The sequence below is a fragment of the Lycorma delicatula genome, chromosome 11, assembly GCF_047948215.1.
Source record: "Lycorma delicatula isolate Av1 chromosome 11, ASM4794821v1, whole genome shotgun sequence".
NCBI lineage: Eukaryota > Metazoa > Arthropoda > Insecta > Hemiptera > Fulgoridae > Lycorma > Lycorma delicatula.
The window spans coordinates 49,343,142-49,358,936 of NC_134465.1; the positions used below are offsets into that span (position 1 = coordinate 49,343,142).

General features: G+C 28.1%; 1 protein-coding gene across 5 annotated transcripts in view; it reads left to right on the plus strand.

The window, feature by feature from the left end:
- Positions 1-8,122: 8,122 nt before the first annotated feature.
- LOC142332251 (transcription intermediary factor 1-alpha-like) overlaps positions 8,123-15,795 on the plus strand; it is a 127,168-nt gene continuing 119,495 nt past the window's right edge. For 2 of the 5 annotated variants that reach the window (XM_075378563.1, XM_075378566.1), the window contains exon 1: positions 8,123-8,319. The gene's annotated coding sequence lies outside the window, so the exon portion shown is untranslated. Of the gene's footprint in view, positions 8,374-15,795 lie in introns of all 5 variants that reach the window. The other 3 variants (XM_075378562.1, XM_075378564.1, XM_075378565.1) reach the window with 2 other exon arrangements.

Genomic DNA, 15,795 nt, shown 5'->3' on the forward strand with positions numbered 1-15,795 from the left:
ATTTAGTTTTTTTTAAATATTTGTATTTTTATAGTTTTTACTTTAAAAAATAAAATATGTATGTATAAACACATATTTATTTAGTATAAGTTATTTGTACGAAGAAAAACTTAAAATATAATGTTAACATCATAATTATTAAAATTTTGCTTCTATGTAAAACAAACAATTTTTCTGAAAACTAAGCCTTTTTAAAAATACCTGAAACCTTTCACATCATGATAGATTCTTAAAATTTAATACTTAAAATAACGTTAATACACAGTGAATATTATACGTATTTTTGTTCAAAAAAAATAATACATAAGGCATACATATTTGTGGATTTTACATTAGCCTTCAACAATATTATTTGGAAAAAGACATATAATGTTTTAGCTGAGGTTAAAATATCTAGTATCTAAGCTAATAAGATTGGTGAAAATAACAATGGACAAAATCCATAAGAAAATAAATATATAGTGATTAATAGGGAATTGAAAATTAATTTGAGTAAGTAAAGAGATCTATAGATCTCATATTATTAGATCAGGAGAGCTATAAACAAAATGAATCTCATAAGTAATATGTTTTACAGTCTACCAAATTAATATATTTCTAAATGACATTGTTATGTCTAGAAAATCTATCACTTAAAAAAAAAAAAAAACTAGAGGCAAGAAAGATCGAATTGGTTATAAATAAAAATAAATGAGTAAAATCATATATTAGCTTCTTCAAAAGTAACAAGACTATATTAACTAAAGGCAATTTTAAGAAGTAAAGGATTTTAATTACCTGAAAATCATTGTGAATCAGAAAAATGAAATATGCTGAGTCATATTAGAAAAAATATAAGGAAATTGTGTACTTTTTCCCATTTATCATATGGTACATAGATGTGCAGTATGCAAGATATTAAAATAGAACATTCAAACAATTATAATATCAAATTTATATATAATAGAGTCATAGGTATAATTACAAAATTCATTGTAGCTACAAATTAACATCTAGTTTTTTCAGCCGTTCAACTTGGGATAGTACAATTTATCATCTTCTGGATCTCACATGTATGTTTGCTGTAGCCGGTACTTAATTAGATATTCAACAGTTTTGAGTAGCTCACTACATTCACAACCAGCCACAGCTGACATGCCCCATTTACATCTACCTCATCCAGATATTATGTGATTAAGTCTGCACTACAACTGTCTTGGCAGACTAAAACCCAGCACTTATGAAGCACCACCTCTGTTCATTGGCAGCTGTAGTTTTCCTTCCACGAGATCTGCCATTGTTATTTGATATTAAAATTCTCCTTTATAAGCTTTCAGGCCAGTTCCCATGCGGGTTTTTGAGATTTCTAGCGCCAATTAGTTAATCCATTGATGGGCATATTGATTGGTGCTGCTGCATTGGTAATTTTTTTCCAGAGTAATACCAGGATATTTTGATGCTTGAGGGAAATGGTGGGGTATATTAGTTAGTACTGGGAGCTGTCTAATTAGGATAGAGGAAACAAATGTTACTGTAGACAAAAATTGTGTGAAAACAGTATTGCTTAAACATATGGGCAATGAAAAGTCATGTTAGCAGTTACCGAAATGGAAGAAAACTTCCACCTTATGTCATATTAAAGAGAAAGACACTGCCAAAGGAACAGTTCCAGCTGGAGTTGTTTTTAGAACACAGAAGAAGGGATGGATGACCGAACAACTGGTGGCAGATTGGCTGAAGGTGGTTTGGGGATGTCAACAAAGTGCTTTACTTCAGCAGAGGGGCATGCTAGTTTTGGATTCATTTCGTGGACACACAACAGATAATATAAAGAAGTAGGTGCTGAATTGAACACTGACCTTGTTGTGATCTCTGGGGGGGAATGACTTCCTAACGTCAGGCCCTTGATGTTGTTGTCAATAAGCCTTTTAAGGATCATCTTTGGAAGGAATACAATGCCTACAGCTATTGCCCAAATGAATAACCACATCTTGGAGTCAAATGTGAAACAATTGTAAAGGGTTTAAGAAGTGTAGCAATACTAGCTCTGAATCTAGTTCCAGTCTGTGAGAGGAGGAGGAGGAGGAGAAGGTTGATGACTGGGAATGATACCTAATTATATTCTTTGTTAAAATAGAAGTGTTGATTTTTAATTTTACTTTAATTTTTTTTTTAAGTTTTTTTTTATAGATGAAATTTCAATGTGTTTTGATTAAATATATGTGAAAACTGTCTTAAATGTGACTATTTAATTTTTTCTAGTAAACATCCCTCAAAAACTGAGGGTCGTCTTATATTTGGGCCAATACGGTATGTTATCTCAAATTCTCAATTTTTCAGCAATAGTCATATGTTGCTTATAAATTAGGATTTTTTCAAGTGTCACACCAACGTAATTTGGGGTTAGATTATGTCGCAGTTCTTTCCCTACAAACAAGACCTTTAGTGACATCCTGGCATCTCCATTGCTTAAATGGGAGCAGCTTATTTCTGTTTTAGTTGGGTGATTCAGATCCTCCTGAATCACCATCACGCATTTCCTAAATGTTTTACATTGTGCGGTGAGAGCAGTATCATCTATGTACATAAATTTCAGGATCTAGTAGCTGATAGGTCCCTTATGTGTAGATTGAACAAAAAAGGCGCAAGAACAGATCTCCAAGGCAAGCCATTGTTTAAAATTCTTGACCTACTTGGAGCCTCACCAAGATGTCCTGTTATCTGTCTATTTGTCAACATTTCATTAAGATTTTGCACTTGATTACCCCTATTAGTTTATTTAGCAGTCCGTCCGTCCCTCCTAACAGTATCATACACTGAAGATAAATCTATAAAATACTGCTCAGTTTATAATTTTTTCTGGAATCCTTCAATGCTAAAGGTAAATTCAAATACCTGATCTGCACAACTTATACCTTCTTTTTTTATCAAAAAAGATTTATTTAATAACAATTTAAAAATTATAATTAAATTATATTTACATCCTATTGTTGAATATTGGTGTAAAATGCAGACTTTCAAAATATAAATATCTTAATTAAAAATAAGAGATTTTTCAGTTACTTTCAAACCTTCCCAATTTTTAATGAGGAAAATTTTTGGTTTCATTCAAGAGGATGATAAATGAAAATTGCATAAACGTGAAAGGTGAAAGAACTGATTAAGGGTAAAAATATGTGAAACTATAAGGGATATTTTTTAAGACATGTAAAAAAGGAAGTAAGAGGTAAATGAATTTAGTACAAAGAGATTCGGTAAGGGTCTCTTGCTAGAGGGAAGTAGAGATTAGGTTCACCTAGTTTCACTGACAACCTTTTTGAGCTCATCTCTTCCAAAATGACTTGGCTAAGAGTTATGTAGGGAACAATTCTTTTAACCAATGCTTGAACTATTACAGCTTATTGCTGACAAATATACTAAAGCAGCATACTGTTACATTATCATAAGCAAAATAATGCCACTTGACAAATATACTTTCACTGTGTGATAAAACCAGTTAAATATTATTTAATAGACCTGAAAATTTATGTTAATGTTCCATAGCATGAAATCAGTGAGTATGAGGTGTTTCTAGCCTTAAAAATGCTTGTTTTCTTTTTCCATGTGATCATAGTTTACATGATTTAATTTAGTGTTAAAGGAGTTCTTGAATTCCTCTGATACTTACTTTTAAGTGTTATGAAATATTCATGTTTTTATTAACAATAACAGTATGATTAAGAAATTCCTCTCTCTTAATTAGAACAAGAAATATCATCTCAGTTAATTATTTTCTATTCAGATACTAATCACAGAACTGATCTAACACAATTTTTTACATCCAAGCTATTTACCAGCAAGTTTTATGTAGACTTAATAGGCACAGCATTGAATCAGTTTAAAGTGGTCGTTAGTTCTCTAAACATTACGTAAAACTTTTGTCTGAAACAATTTTTGATATGACCAACCCTTATGGCAAGGGATGACCAAAATGTTGGTGGAATTGTAAGCTGGGTCTTGTATGTGAAACTTTTTTCAGATGCAACCATTGTCATATTGAGTAAATTTGAAGTTTTTCTTAACTAAGGTGGAAATCTTTTTTATCCGTTACTTAGCACTAGTGAAATCTACCTCTGCCTTCCAGCATGCCAAAAGGGATTTTTTTAATATTATTCAGCATTCATAAAGTTACACACTCAACATGTAAAACAAATTATGTTTATTTATAAGAGCAATTAATTCATATGATACAGGAAACTAAACATATTATATTTTTAATTTTTTCTCACTAACAAGTCATAATAAATGTCTGCCTTGAGTGTTAATGCATCAGCCAGTTTTTTCACATTCAATGCAACTTTCTTTAGAGTTTATGTACTGATGATGTTAAAGTTGTATCTTCAATATTTTCTTCAGTTCTTGCAAAATATGCAGATTGTTCTTGAAAATAATACCTTTCAGAAGATCTCTTAAATAAAAAGTTGATGGTAAGAATCCAGGAACTGTGTTGGTCATAGTCACGGGTAATTACAAAGTGATTGAAAAATTCATGGTATAACCAAACTGTGTAGAATAATGTTATTCCAGTGTATAATTTATACATTATACATGTGTTAAGTATAACCCCCAAATTGGGTATTAACTCAATGGTATCGCCTAATAGAGTTGACAGAGTGGAATGTAGCATCATCTTGTTACTTGCAGTTTCACTCTTAAGCTTTAAGGAAAGTTACAAAATTTATAATAATTTTACATAACATTTTCCAGTTAATGTTTCTGAGAAAAATGGGTTCAACCACTCTGCAGAAAAATTATGCACCAAACACTTTTTGATAATGCAATAATGACTTAATGATAAATGTGTGAATTTTCAAAATTCTATGCACAATTTTTTTGGCTGTTAATGTAACCTGAAAGATGAAACCCTGCTTTATCTGAATAAAAATTATATTACAACATTTCAGATAAAATGTTTGAACCACCCACATTACTGAAGTCAGGTTCTCAAATTCTTACACTACTTGAATTCAGTACTGACAAGTTGAGTTTTTCTGTAGTTTGTGAAAAACCCAACCAAAAGTGTATCTGCTGAGAAAGTTTCCTGAGTTATTTTAGTAGAGAACACAAAAGGAACTGATGAATGTTGTTCAAACTGTTATCAAATAACACTGACAGTTGGTCGCTATATTTTCTGTTTCACAGAATCTAGATACTAAATGACAGTTAATTAATTTGATACTGCTTTATCAGGAAAATTAGCCATAAAAACATTCTGGCATTCAAAATAAGATAATAATAATGTCTAACTATAAATATATGCTATGCATGTGAAAATGGCATGCTTATGCTGGTGGTAAATCACTTGACATAAATGTAGGAATCACTTGTCAAAGTCATGTGATTATCTGTTTTGACTGTCTAATCACTGCAAAATATCTTCCTCACCAGGAACTTTTATTAATAGACTTACAAGGGGAAGATTCACTATCAGTTTTGGTGAATTGTGTAATAATTTTATTAACACTGTACAATTTATAATAATAGCTTTGAGCATATATTCAACGTTAGGGATCCTGAAATTAATTTTAATATTAAGTTAAACATTGATGGCTATATAAAATATGTTACTTGTCGTCTTAATAAGTACATAAAAAATTATTTACAAAAAAATTAAATAAAAGAAAAGAAAGATTTAAAATCTTATTTTAGGAATGATTGTTTGATTCACAATTCGGGTGTAATATGGTATTAATATAGTAGATGATCTATCCCTGTAGTTAGTTTGTACTTAGATGGCGCCACTGAAACACTAAATTGAAATAAGAAAATAAAATTATAAATATAATCTAACTAAACTTATCCTGCACTTACTAGTCAAGGTAAGCAAATGTAGTTTATGTTTGGTTAGATTATACTTATATTTTATTTATTTTCTTATTTCAATATAGTGTTTCTGTGGCGCTAGCCAAAAACTAACTAACTATAGTGGTGGGTCATCTACTACATTAATACCAATATTATTTATGTTAAAGAAAACTTTTTAATTGTATTTTGAAATTAAAGAAAGATTTTTTAAACGTTTTGGTAATTTATTAAAAATTGCAGTAAAAGCATAATGAGGCTTTTCCTCGTAAGCTGAAGTATTGTGTCAAGTTACACAAAAACAGTTATATTGCCTACTTTGATAGAGTTTGATATTATTTTTTTAAGTAGTTGTGATTATTCTTTTTAACAAAGATTACACATTCATAAATATAAACACAAGGATAAGTTAACATATTTAATTTTTTAAATATATATCAGTCTATACAATTCATACTTTTGGGTGTTGTTAATCAATGTAATGATTTCTGTATCTTAAACACTTATTCTGAGTTCATTAGGTAACTCCAAGAGATGACATTATACTCTAGACAGTATACATAAGCAAATTAAGTATTTAATAATGATGGCCAGCTTACCATTTCATTAAGTTGTTTTAAAGCAAAATACAATCTGATTTTCTAGCAAATGAAAATTTCATCATCCCAAGAGAAGTATATCTATATCTAGAAACACCTAGAAATTTCACTATTTTATCATTATCATTACTGGGAATTCTATCCACATAGTTAACAATTACATCTACCTAAGAAATACAATGCCAGGCCTTGTCCATAGTCAAAGTTATATGGCTATATCCATATTTAAAGTTACAAACCATTCAATGAATAATTATTTAAACTACTAATGTAGAAGTTTCAAGTCCTTCTACCTGGATCAACTGAATATGGGTTAGAAAATTATACAACATATTTATTTTAAATTCATCCAATCTGGCTTTACCGTTAAGTCATAAGTATAAATATTAACAACCATCTTGCAGACAAAATCAATCAATTTTGGATGAGAAGAAACTCCACATGGTTTGGCAATAGCTAACATAATTTCCATTGTATTTCCAAAGAAGAAAGAGTTGTATCAGCTTAAAGAGAGACTCCCTCAACAGATCAGGTTAGTTTTCTATCTTGTCCAGGTTCCACAGTAGTTAGCAAATGTTCATTCCTTCAATGGAATATAACTGTGTGGAGAGGCTTTTGAATAGCACTTTGTATATGTTTTTATCTGTAAATATCCCACTAAAAAAATTCAGCTAATACCATTTTTATTGTTTCTGAGGAGAACTAACAGGAAAAATTGCTTACATATAAAGGAAATTTATGGGAAAGTTTTACCAAATACAGATGAAAGATTGTTATGAAAAGTCTAGGATGATCAAGATATGTTTTTATATGTAATTTTTTTTTCAACTTTTTGATCTTATTCTAAATGTGTATCTGGCTAATAAACAAAAAAACTTATTAACTGATTTAGTTTTAAATTTTACTTATAGGATTTGTTTCAGTTGGTTATTTCAAAAATTTTAAATTTCATTTTCACAATCTGTGTGATTTATGAATTTGGCTGATTCAATTAATGCTTTCAGTTATGTAACAGAATTAAAAAATAGATCAAATAATTAGTTTTAACTGTTGTGAGAAATTACATATATGCAACTGAACAAGATTGATAAAATATGAAAATTCTTGAACTGAGTTTCAAGGTTAACTTTTGATCTCAACCAATTTTACTTATCTCTAAATGAAATAAACTAAAATGTTAAGTTAGATATTGTATTTTATTTTTGTATATTAGAGGATATAACTGAAGGAAGTATTAAAACGTTAAAATTATTTCTAATTCCTTTTTTGTATTACAGTACACTTAGCTTCTTCAGTCGGCCACATTCCATATTTTAAAATGGATGTAATTTACAGTTATTTTTAGTTTCGCGCTAATTAGGAATCAGGGTTGTCCTCAAGTAGTAGTAATAATAGTACGAAAGTAATCTTCAAGATTTTTATTGTGAATTGTATACATTTTATATAATATTTTATTTGTAATTATAGGTTACTTGAATGTGTAAAACACTTTTTAAACAAAAAGTTATCTACGTAATACACATATGTAGAACTAATTATTGTATAAACATTAAAACAATAGAATATGATACATATGGTGGGATTGTAATAATCATTAGTTAATTTACAAACTGCAAAAAATACCTGTTAATTGTTAAATAATAGGAAAATAAGAAAGCAAAAATGTTTATATCCTGTAACTGTTCAACAGTTGACAACAATGGAATTCTCTGCACGTATGTGTGCCAGTTAGTTCGGTGTTGGAGTGTTAATTTTTGTTGTGACATTGATGTTTTTATAATATATTTTAAGTATTCGGTTTTAAGAATTATGAACGGGAACGATATTTATTCATTAGGTGTTTCATCGGATTCGAGATAGTTTTCTTCAAGAAATAGAAAGAATCTGACAGGTTGACTAGGTAAGCGGTAAGCGTCCTCCCTACCTGCAAAGAGAAAAAAAATCACTGTTGAAAGTAAGCATCTAAATTTCTCTTTAATCTAATGAAAATTATTTTAATTTTCTGAAATGAAGACGTAGAAATTATGTGATAATTTAGTTTGTAAGAAAGGTTATTTTTTAATTTGTCGTGATCTGTGGTATGAAATTAATTCGATTTTATTTTAATTAAAAGTTTTTCGGTCGTATCACGAGAATTTATCTAGTATTCATTAGTCCTAAAATTCGTCAAGAAAACATTTTTCGGTAAGTTTTGGTTGGTAAATTTTATACAATGCTCTTAATATATAAATAAATGATTTTTTTCTGATTATTTAAGTTAAAAACAGTTATTTAATCTTTTTATTTTTGAAAGTACTGCATTAAAATATCGTGACCATCTTGCCAGATCTTAGGATTTCCGCTATATAAAATTTTACATCTGATCAGCTAAATTTTATTATTAAATTTTCTTAATTATAGCTGTTTAATGTCAGTATTTTTGATTCTAATTTTTTATTGCACTTCTTAACTGTTTATTTACTCCATTGTTTTTCTACAAAGCATGCATTATATGTTAAAAAAATGCCTGCTCTTAGTTATTTAATGTTTTAAGAGATTGTGTTTTTAAATGTTTTGTGAATATTGTTTCTTTGTTAATTGTAATTTGTGTATAATAATTTTGTTTTCATTGCATGAAAAGTTCTATATAACAGAATTCTGCTAATAGCTCTTAATTTTCCTTAGTATTTTTTTTTTTTAATTAGTAAGTGTTGATTCTTTATAGTAAGTTTGTTTTTGTAAATTAGGGTTATATATATGTTTATGAAGTGTGTATTACAAAGTTTTGTACAAATTAATATTAATGTACCATTTAATATTGTTTGTTTTACTGTAACAAATAAAAATCTAATCTTTACCTAAAAAATAATTTAAGTTTTTAATGTTAAGCAATAGTTTTCTGTGTTTAAAGCCAAAAAAAATATTTTTCATATTGATTACATTATAAACTTAAGTATATTTGACTTTATTTTCTGTATAATTTGTTAAAAGAACAAGAGTTGAAAAAAAGTATTTGTGTTGCCTTACTTAATGAAAATTAATTGTCTAGTATTTTAAGTTAGATCTTTGGAATTGTGGTTTAGTTCTCTGTTGCTATGTTAATTAGGCGAAGCAGATTTATTAACTTAACTTATCACTGCTTTTATTAACCGACATTAATGAAAAGCTTTAATGCTGTATTTTGATATTTTTTCTCAGCTCTTTGGAAATGAATGTGTTACTGTCGGTTTTGAATGCCCTCTTTATTATTAAATTTAGAAAATAATGGCTATTTTTAATTTATCTTGTTCTTTTTGGTTATTAATTCTGTGAATGATGTGTTATTATATATGAGAATATAAGAAATTTATAATTGGATTGTTTGTTCTCAAGAGATTAGATTTTCATATTGTAAGGAAGTTAAATTTTTAATTCTCAACAAAAAGAGGGAGGTTCATTTGGTTCAATAACTGCAAATCGTGCATTGAATCCCCTGTTTATTTAGATCTTGTAATAATTTTGTCATTCCTGGGAAATATGCATCCCTTAGCATTGGTTTCATTTAACACTTGGAAAAATTTTGGAAATAAATCCTTGAAAATGTAGATTCCAGGATGTGGAAATGTAGAGCAAGGTTAAAATGCAAACAGCCAAAGTCAAATTTAGTAGTCTGAATTGATTGCTGTAGATATAAAATTTTAAATAAATTTTAATTGCTATGTAAATTGTAATTTAATTGTCTTGTAATTGCTATGTGCTGCCTTTATAATCTTTGAAACACATGCCTAAAATTTGTTGCATGTACTCTAAATATCTTAACTGAAAGTAAAAATTAATTTGTAGTTTGCCCAACTAATCATGAACTATATCGCTTTTGAAGGAGCTGATTGGCATTGTATTGTAATTGCTGATTGTCAATTGGCATTGAAAACATTTATTCAAAAATCCTTCTCATATCCCTACTCCCATTTTTATTATTCTTTTCTTTTCAAACATTAATGAATATCAATTTCAGTCCTTATGCAGAGTTTTATAGCACGTTGTTTAGGCTTAAATTATATATAACTATGGGATTCTGCACTTTTAAAACTGTTATTATTTTTTAAAACAAGTGAAAGTGCACTGAGAAGTTTTTATCATAAAAAAAAAGAATGTTTTTGAACGATTTCTAATCTTCTAGTTTCATTGATTTTGTAAATAATTTTTTTATTACTGTAATTAAAGTTTGTAAAAATTCATTAAAATTGTGGTAAAATATCCCAAATTAATTTTTTTTTAAGGCGTTCAGAGCTAATTATTAGGATTTTTATCAATGGAGCATTCACTAGTGCTGAATACTCCACTGTATTTGGTAGTGTACTTGTCAACCCTTTTGCTGTTCATTAATTTTTGGGTCTATCCTATTGTGATTACTTAATAATCTGTAAAAAAAATTTTTGAACATACATATATATATTATATAATGTAATACATATATTCTTGTATTTATTTTTCCCAGTATTGAAAAGTATTTATAAAGAACAAAAAATAAGAATGTACTTCCAAAACTATCTTTCCATTGATTAACTAATGTATAGTTGCATTGAACCTTTATAAAAATGTTTAAATTAATAATTTTATTACTCTGAAAAGATGTTAAATGACAAAACTGTTAAACTGAACAAATTTTAAAACTAGTATATAATTACAAAGAAAACAAAAAACTGTTAGAAAATCTTGTAGCATGCAAATGAAACTAAATAAAAGCCTATGAAGATCGAATATAAGTATATAAAAATGATTTAAAATTAAAATTTCTTCTTACCATTTTTAAAATGAGAAAAATTTGTTACTTTTAAAATGACTTTTTACAGTTTTGCTACTTATGAAACATAATAGAAACAGCATCTTTTGCACAGTATATGTACTGTTGCTGCTGCTTAGTATTTGGACAGTTGAATTCAGCAAGCTATCACAAGGTGGCAGCACATATTAAGATTTAATAATACTATATAATTGACAAAAAAATGTAATAGCTAATTTAATGAAAGGAAAAAAATAAGTGGTTGTGAACTAAATTCAAATTACATACTGAATGGAGATTCCACCAATTTGATTTAAAGTCTGATAAACCAGGGTTAAAAAGGTTTTATTTGTATATATGTAATATGTACAAAATATAAAAAAACATATTGAGGCAATACATATATATGTGTGTGTGTGTGTGTGTGTGTGTGTGTGTGTGTACACACACATACACAAAATGTGCAAATCCTTATACTTAAAAATAAAAGATCGCAACTTTTTTGAATAGTATGAAATTTATTTTCTCCTTACACTGAATATGTCAAAAAAAAAGTGGAATGAACTAAAATGACATAGATAGAGAATATTATTTAATTTTGTAGTCAGTTATATCCATCTTAACCTTTTAGCATTAATAACAATGCCATTTGATACTACTCTAAAGAGATTATTGCTAATAATTAGGTCTTAATGTATCATAAGACATTAATTGGAGTGCAAACCATTGAATAATTAAATTTTTTCTTTCTTCCCTTTACCAATTACCCTGGGTTAGACAATCTTGTTTTCTCTCCGCAACTACTTGTTCGTAACCTTTTCCATGTCTTTAACCCTACCTTTATAATGCTCAGTTTTATGAGTATGTAAAATTAGATTAAAATTCATTTTGATATTAATTACAATATTAAGAAATTTATAAATGAATTTGATAGATGTGAAATATGTTGCTCTGCAATTTAAACGGCTTATTACAGCATTTCTAACATTTTTGAAACTGGCACCTATTTATAAGCCAGAACAGTTCTGTGGACTACCTTACTCTTGTTCCATTTGAAAGCAAATTATCATTTTTTTAACACATTTTAATACCACTATGCTTAAATTTTAAAATAAAATGAATTAAAATTCATTTAATTTTATAGAAGAAAATTAATTTTTTAATAATTAAAGGCTTAAGAGTTTGGATAATCATTTAATTAACAACAAACAATTAATAAATGTTTGTACTTGCATTAATTAGATGGACGAGCAGTTCTATATTTGGATGTATACTAGTTAAGTCTGAAGATCGTCATATACATAGTGTTAATTTTGGTACTTAGTTTTTATTTGGGTTAGTGATGAAAACCCTTTCTCATTGTACAGTTCAGTATATATTCTCTTTTCCTCTAGCGATGAAATCCAGAAATTAAGCATACCTTCTGCTTGGAATTTAATTTTAAGTCTGGTGTCATTGAAGAGTTCAGTTAAATATTCTTCAATTAATGAAAGTTTATTATTTTCGATATCATATTGGAAAGGATCACAAACCTGTGAAAATTCATATATTTACTAGGAAAATAATTTTCAAATTGTAACGTCTCGAGTTTTTTTATGCGAACATATGTCATTGCATTATTTGTTTTCAATAATGAGATTTTCAATTAAAAAAGACTAGGGTTGAAAATGGTGAAACTTCCCTCTTTTACAATATTGACCCACAAACCATGTTTCCTGTCAAACCCCTTTATTTTCTTATGGACATTCAGAAAATATAATCTCTACAAGTAGAGAAGATTTATATACTTTTGAGAATACATGTGAAAGGTATACCTATGTACTTAGCGACATGTCACCACAAGAAATGATGTAAAATCTTTGTTAATTTTGTTTACAAATAACAGAAGTTAGTGTCTTAATTCAAAGAGTCTTTGAGTGAGTACCCACCCTATGAAATCTGGCGAACTTCAGAATGAAATGAAGCTGTTTGTGCTTGCTGTCCACATTATCACAAAGTAATAAAAATATTCTATAAACACAATTAATAAAATAAATATTCTACACATAAAGCAGTACAAGTAAACATAATACCAATATATAAACCTATACATTTTTTCCAATCAATTATATGCTTTTGCACGTTCTCATTAAGAACAGTAAAAATTTGTTCTCTACTATACGAGCTGGCAAAGTCTTTGAAAATAACATATCTTCATGAATGGTATTGTACCTGGCAACAGATTAACTGTGCTTCATTCGTAACATCTGTTGTCTCTTCTATCTTGAAATGATTAAAATAAACTGCTTTTATTCTACTGATAAGTCCAGATTCTACATTATTAGCCATGTCATTGATTCAGTGTTTAAGTGTATCGTCTGAGAGTGGTATTAAATCAGTGTCCTTAGATAATTATTTTACTGAACATTGTTTTAACTATTTTTTTTTTTTTTTTGCTACTGGAAGTATTAAGGTCTCAACTGTGTATAATGAGATGAGCTGCTTTTCTTGATATGAAGACTTTTAATGTAGGAAGTTTCTGAGGTCATTTTAGTTGCTGAACCTACATTAGAAACAATTTTCATTTCTTTATTAATTTTTTTAACAAGTCATTGAAAAAACTTGACTAGTTTACTTTTTGTGCGTTTAGTCTTAAGTGCTCTGTTAATTTAGCAAACAATGCACCAAGGTTTTAGTTCTCTCTCATTGCCACATCAAGTAAATCAAAGTTTCAAATAATTCTTGTCATATTTACGGAAGTATTTTTTCTTTGAGCAGCTACTACTAAATATTTTTTTAATGGCACTAGAATCACTGATATTATCTTAACACTCTGCTTCTGAACTATTACCATTGCCAAAGTGAAGCATATCATTATGTTCCTTTCTTTTCAAAGATCTGAATTGAAGCCAGTTTTCCATTATACATAATTGGAACTATCACTATCTTTTTTTTTTGAAGATGAAGGAATAATTGTTTACATTCTGTGCACATGTTACTTAAAAAAAAATAGTAGATACAAGTTCCCCCATTTCTGTAGGTCTATTATAATAGTGTTTTGTAGGGTATTTCCTTTCTTTAATTTATGATACTGACTACGGTTCTGTTTTCTTTTGGAATAATGAGCAATAATAAGGAAATATGGGCTGCAATAATGGGCAATCATTAAAATTAGTATCAACAATAGAAGATTATTTTTGTACTGTTTCTATCATCTGTTTCTTAGGCCATTTCCTTTTTTTAATTTCTGACAATAACTCTGGGATTCTATATTATTGCGATAAGAAAGTAATATATTCTCAAAAATTATATGGCTACTCAGCTAGTCATAAAGTGGCAAAATTTCAAAGGGCATGTATGAACAATTGTAGAATATTTTTACTTTGTTTTTATTTTTCTCAAAGCTTCAATCTTGATCAGTGGCTTTCGGTGTATGTACATACTTCGTACTTAACTATATTACTACTCAAAAACATTTTTTGTTTGTGATGCGTTTAATTATCGATATAAAAAAATTGATATATTTAATTAGAAAAATTGTAAAAATTATCTGTAAATATCATTTTAATTAAATATTATATTAATTTAAGTAAAAAATAAAAATGAGTGAAAAACAGAAACAAATGTTTAAAATTCCACACAAATGTGGGATGCAGATTACTTGAATGTGAAGATCGTGTCTGAAAACTTTTACAGAAAAATTTAAGACGTAAAGATTTTTTTTTTAAATTAGCAGTTTGATTTTCTTGATAAAATTTTTATTTGCAAATATTATTGCAAAATAGTAATATTTATTTATAAAATTGATTCTTGTCAGTAGAAATGGAGGAATTTTATCGTTTTTTGTTATTTAGTTTTATTGACAGACATTTAGAAAAAAAATTTGTTTGCGGCATATTTTTGGCTTATTCTGAATATTGCAATATTTTTGAAAGTTGTGATAACTAGTTGTAATAACTACTTCATATGTCATACTAATAAATAACAAAAAATAAAATGTTAAAATAAATACCCTTAATTTGTTTAATGCCTAAAATAATATTCTCAAAAAAAAATCAAAAAGAAAAATATAAAAGAATAAGTATTATATTAGCTAATTAGAAATATTTCACAAAAAAAAATGTGCGAGGTACAAATTCAGCGTTCCGATACTTCTTTTTTTTAGCACTATTTAAAATAGTAAGCAGCTATGGGTTTTTAGGCATGTGTATACCACATAAGACGTTCAAACAATTAACTGCTAACAGACAAGCGATGAATCAACATTGCACAGAATTTCTTATAACTTATTTGTGATTTGCTACAAAAAAATAGAAGTAGAAAAGTATTTTAATTTGAATTTTTATATCGGATTTTCTTGGATTTTAAAACAGGTGGGGGTCTAAAATTTCTCACATTGTAATTTGGAAAACAGAAATTAATCCAGGAACATACTTGATTTTCAACAAGTAAAGATGCAATTTGGCATTTCTATTATTGGTGTACAACATATGTGACCACTTCAGTGAGTATAGCCCAGACTGAGTGTCTGCAAAAGTATTAAGAAAGTCATAAATATACAAAAAGAAAGTTGGATACTACTTTGGTCCATTGTTATGAATTAAGTGGTCCCTTGCTGGGTTACAGGCATTGCGCCAGATGTACATGGAAAACTTG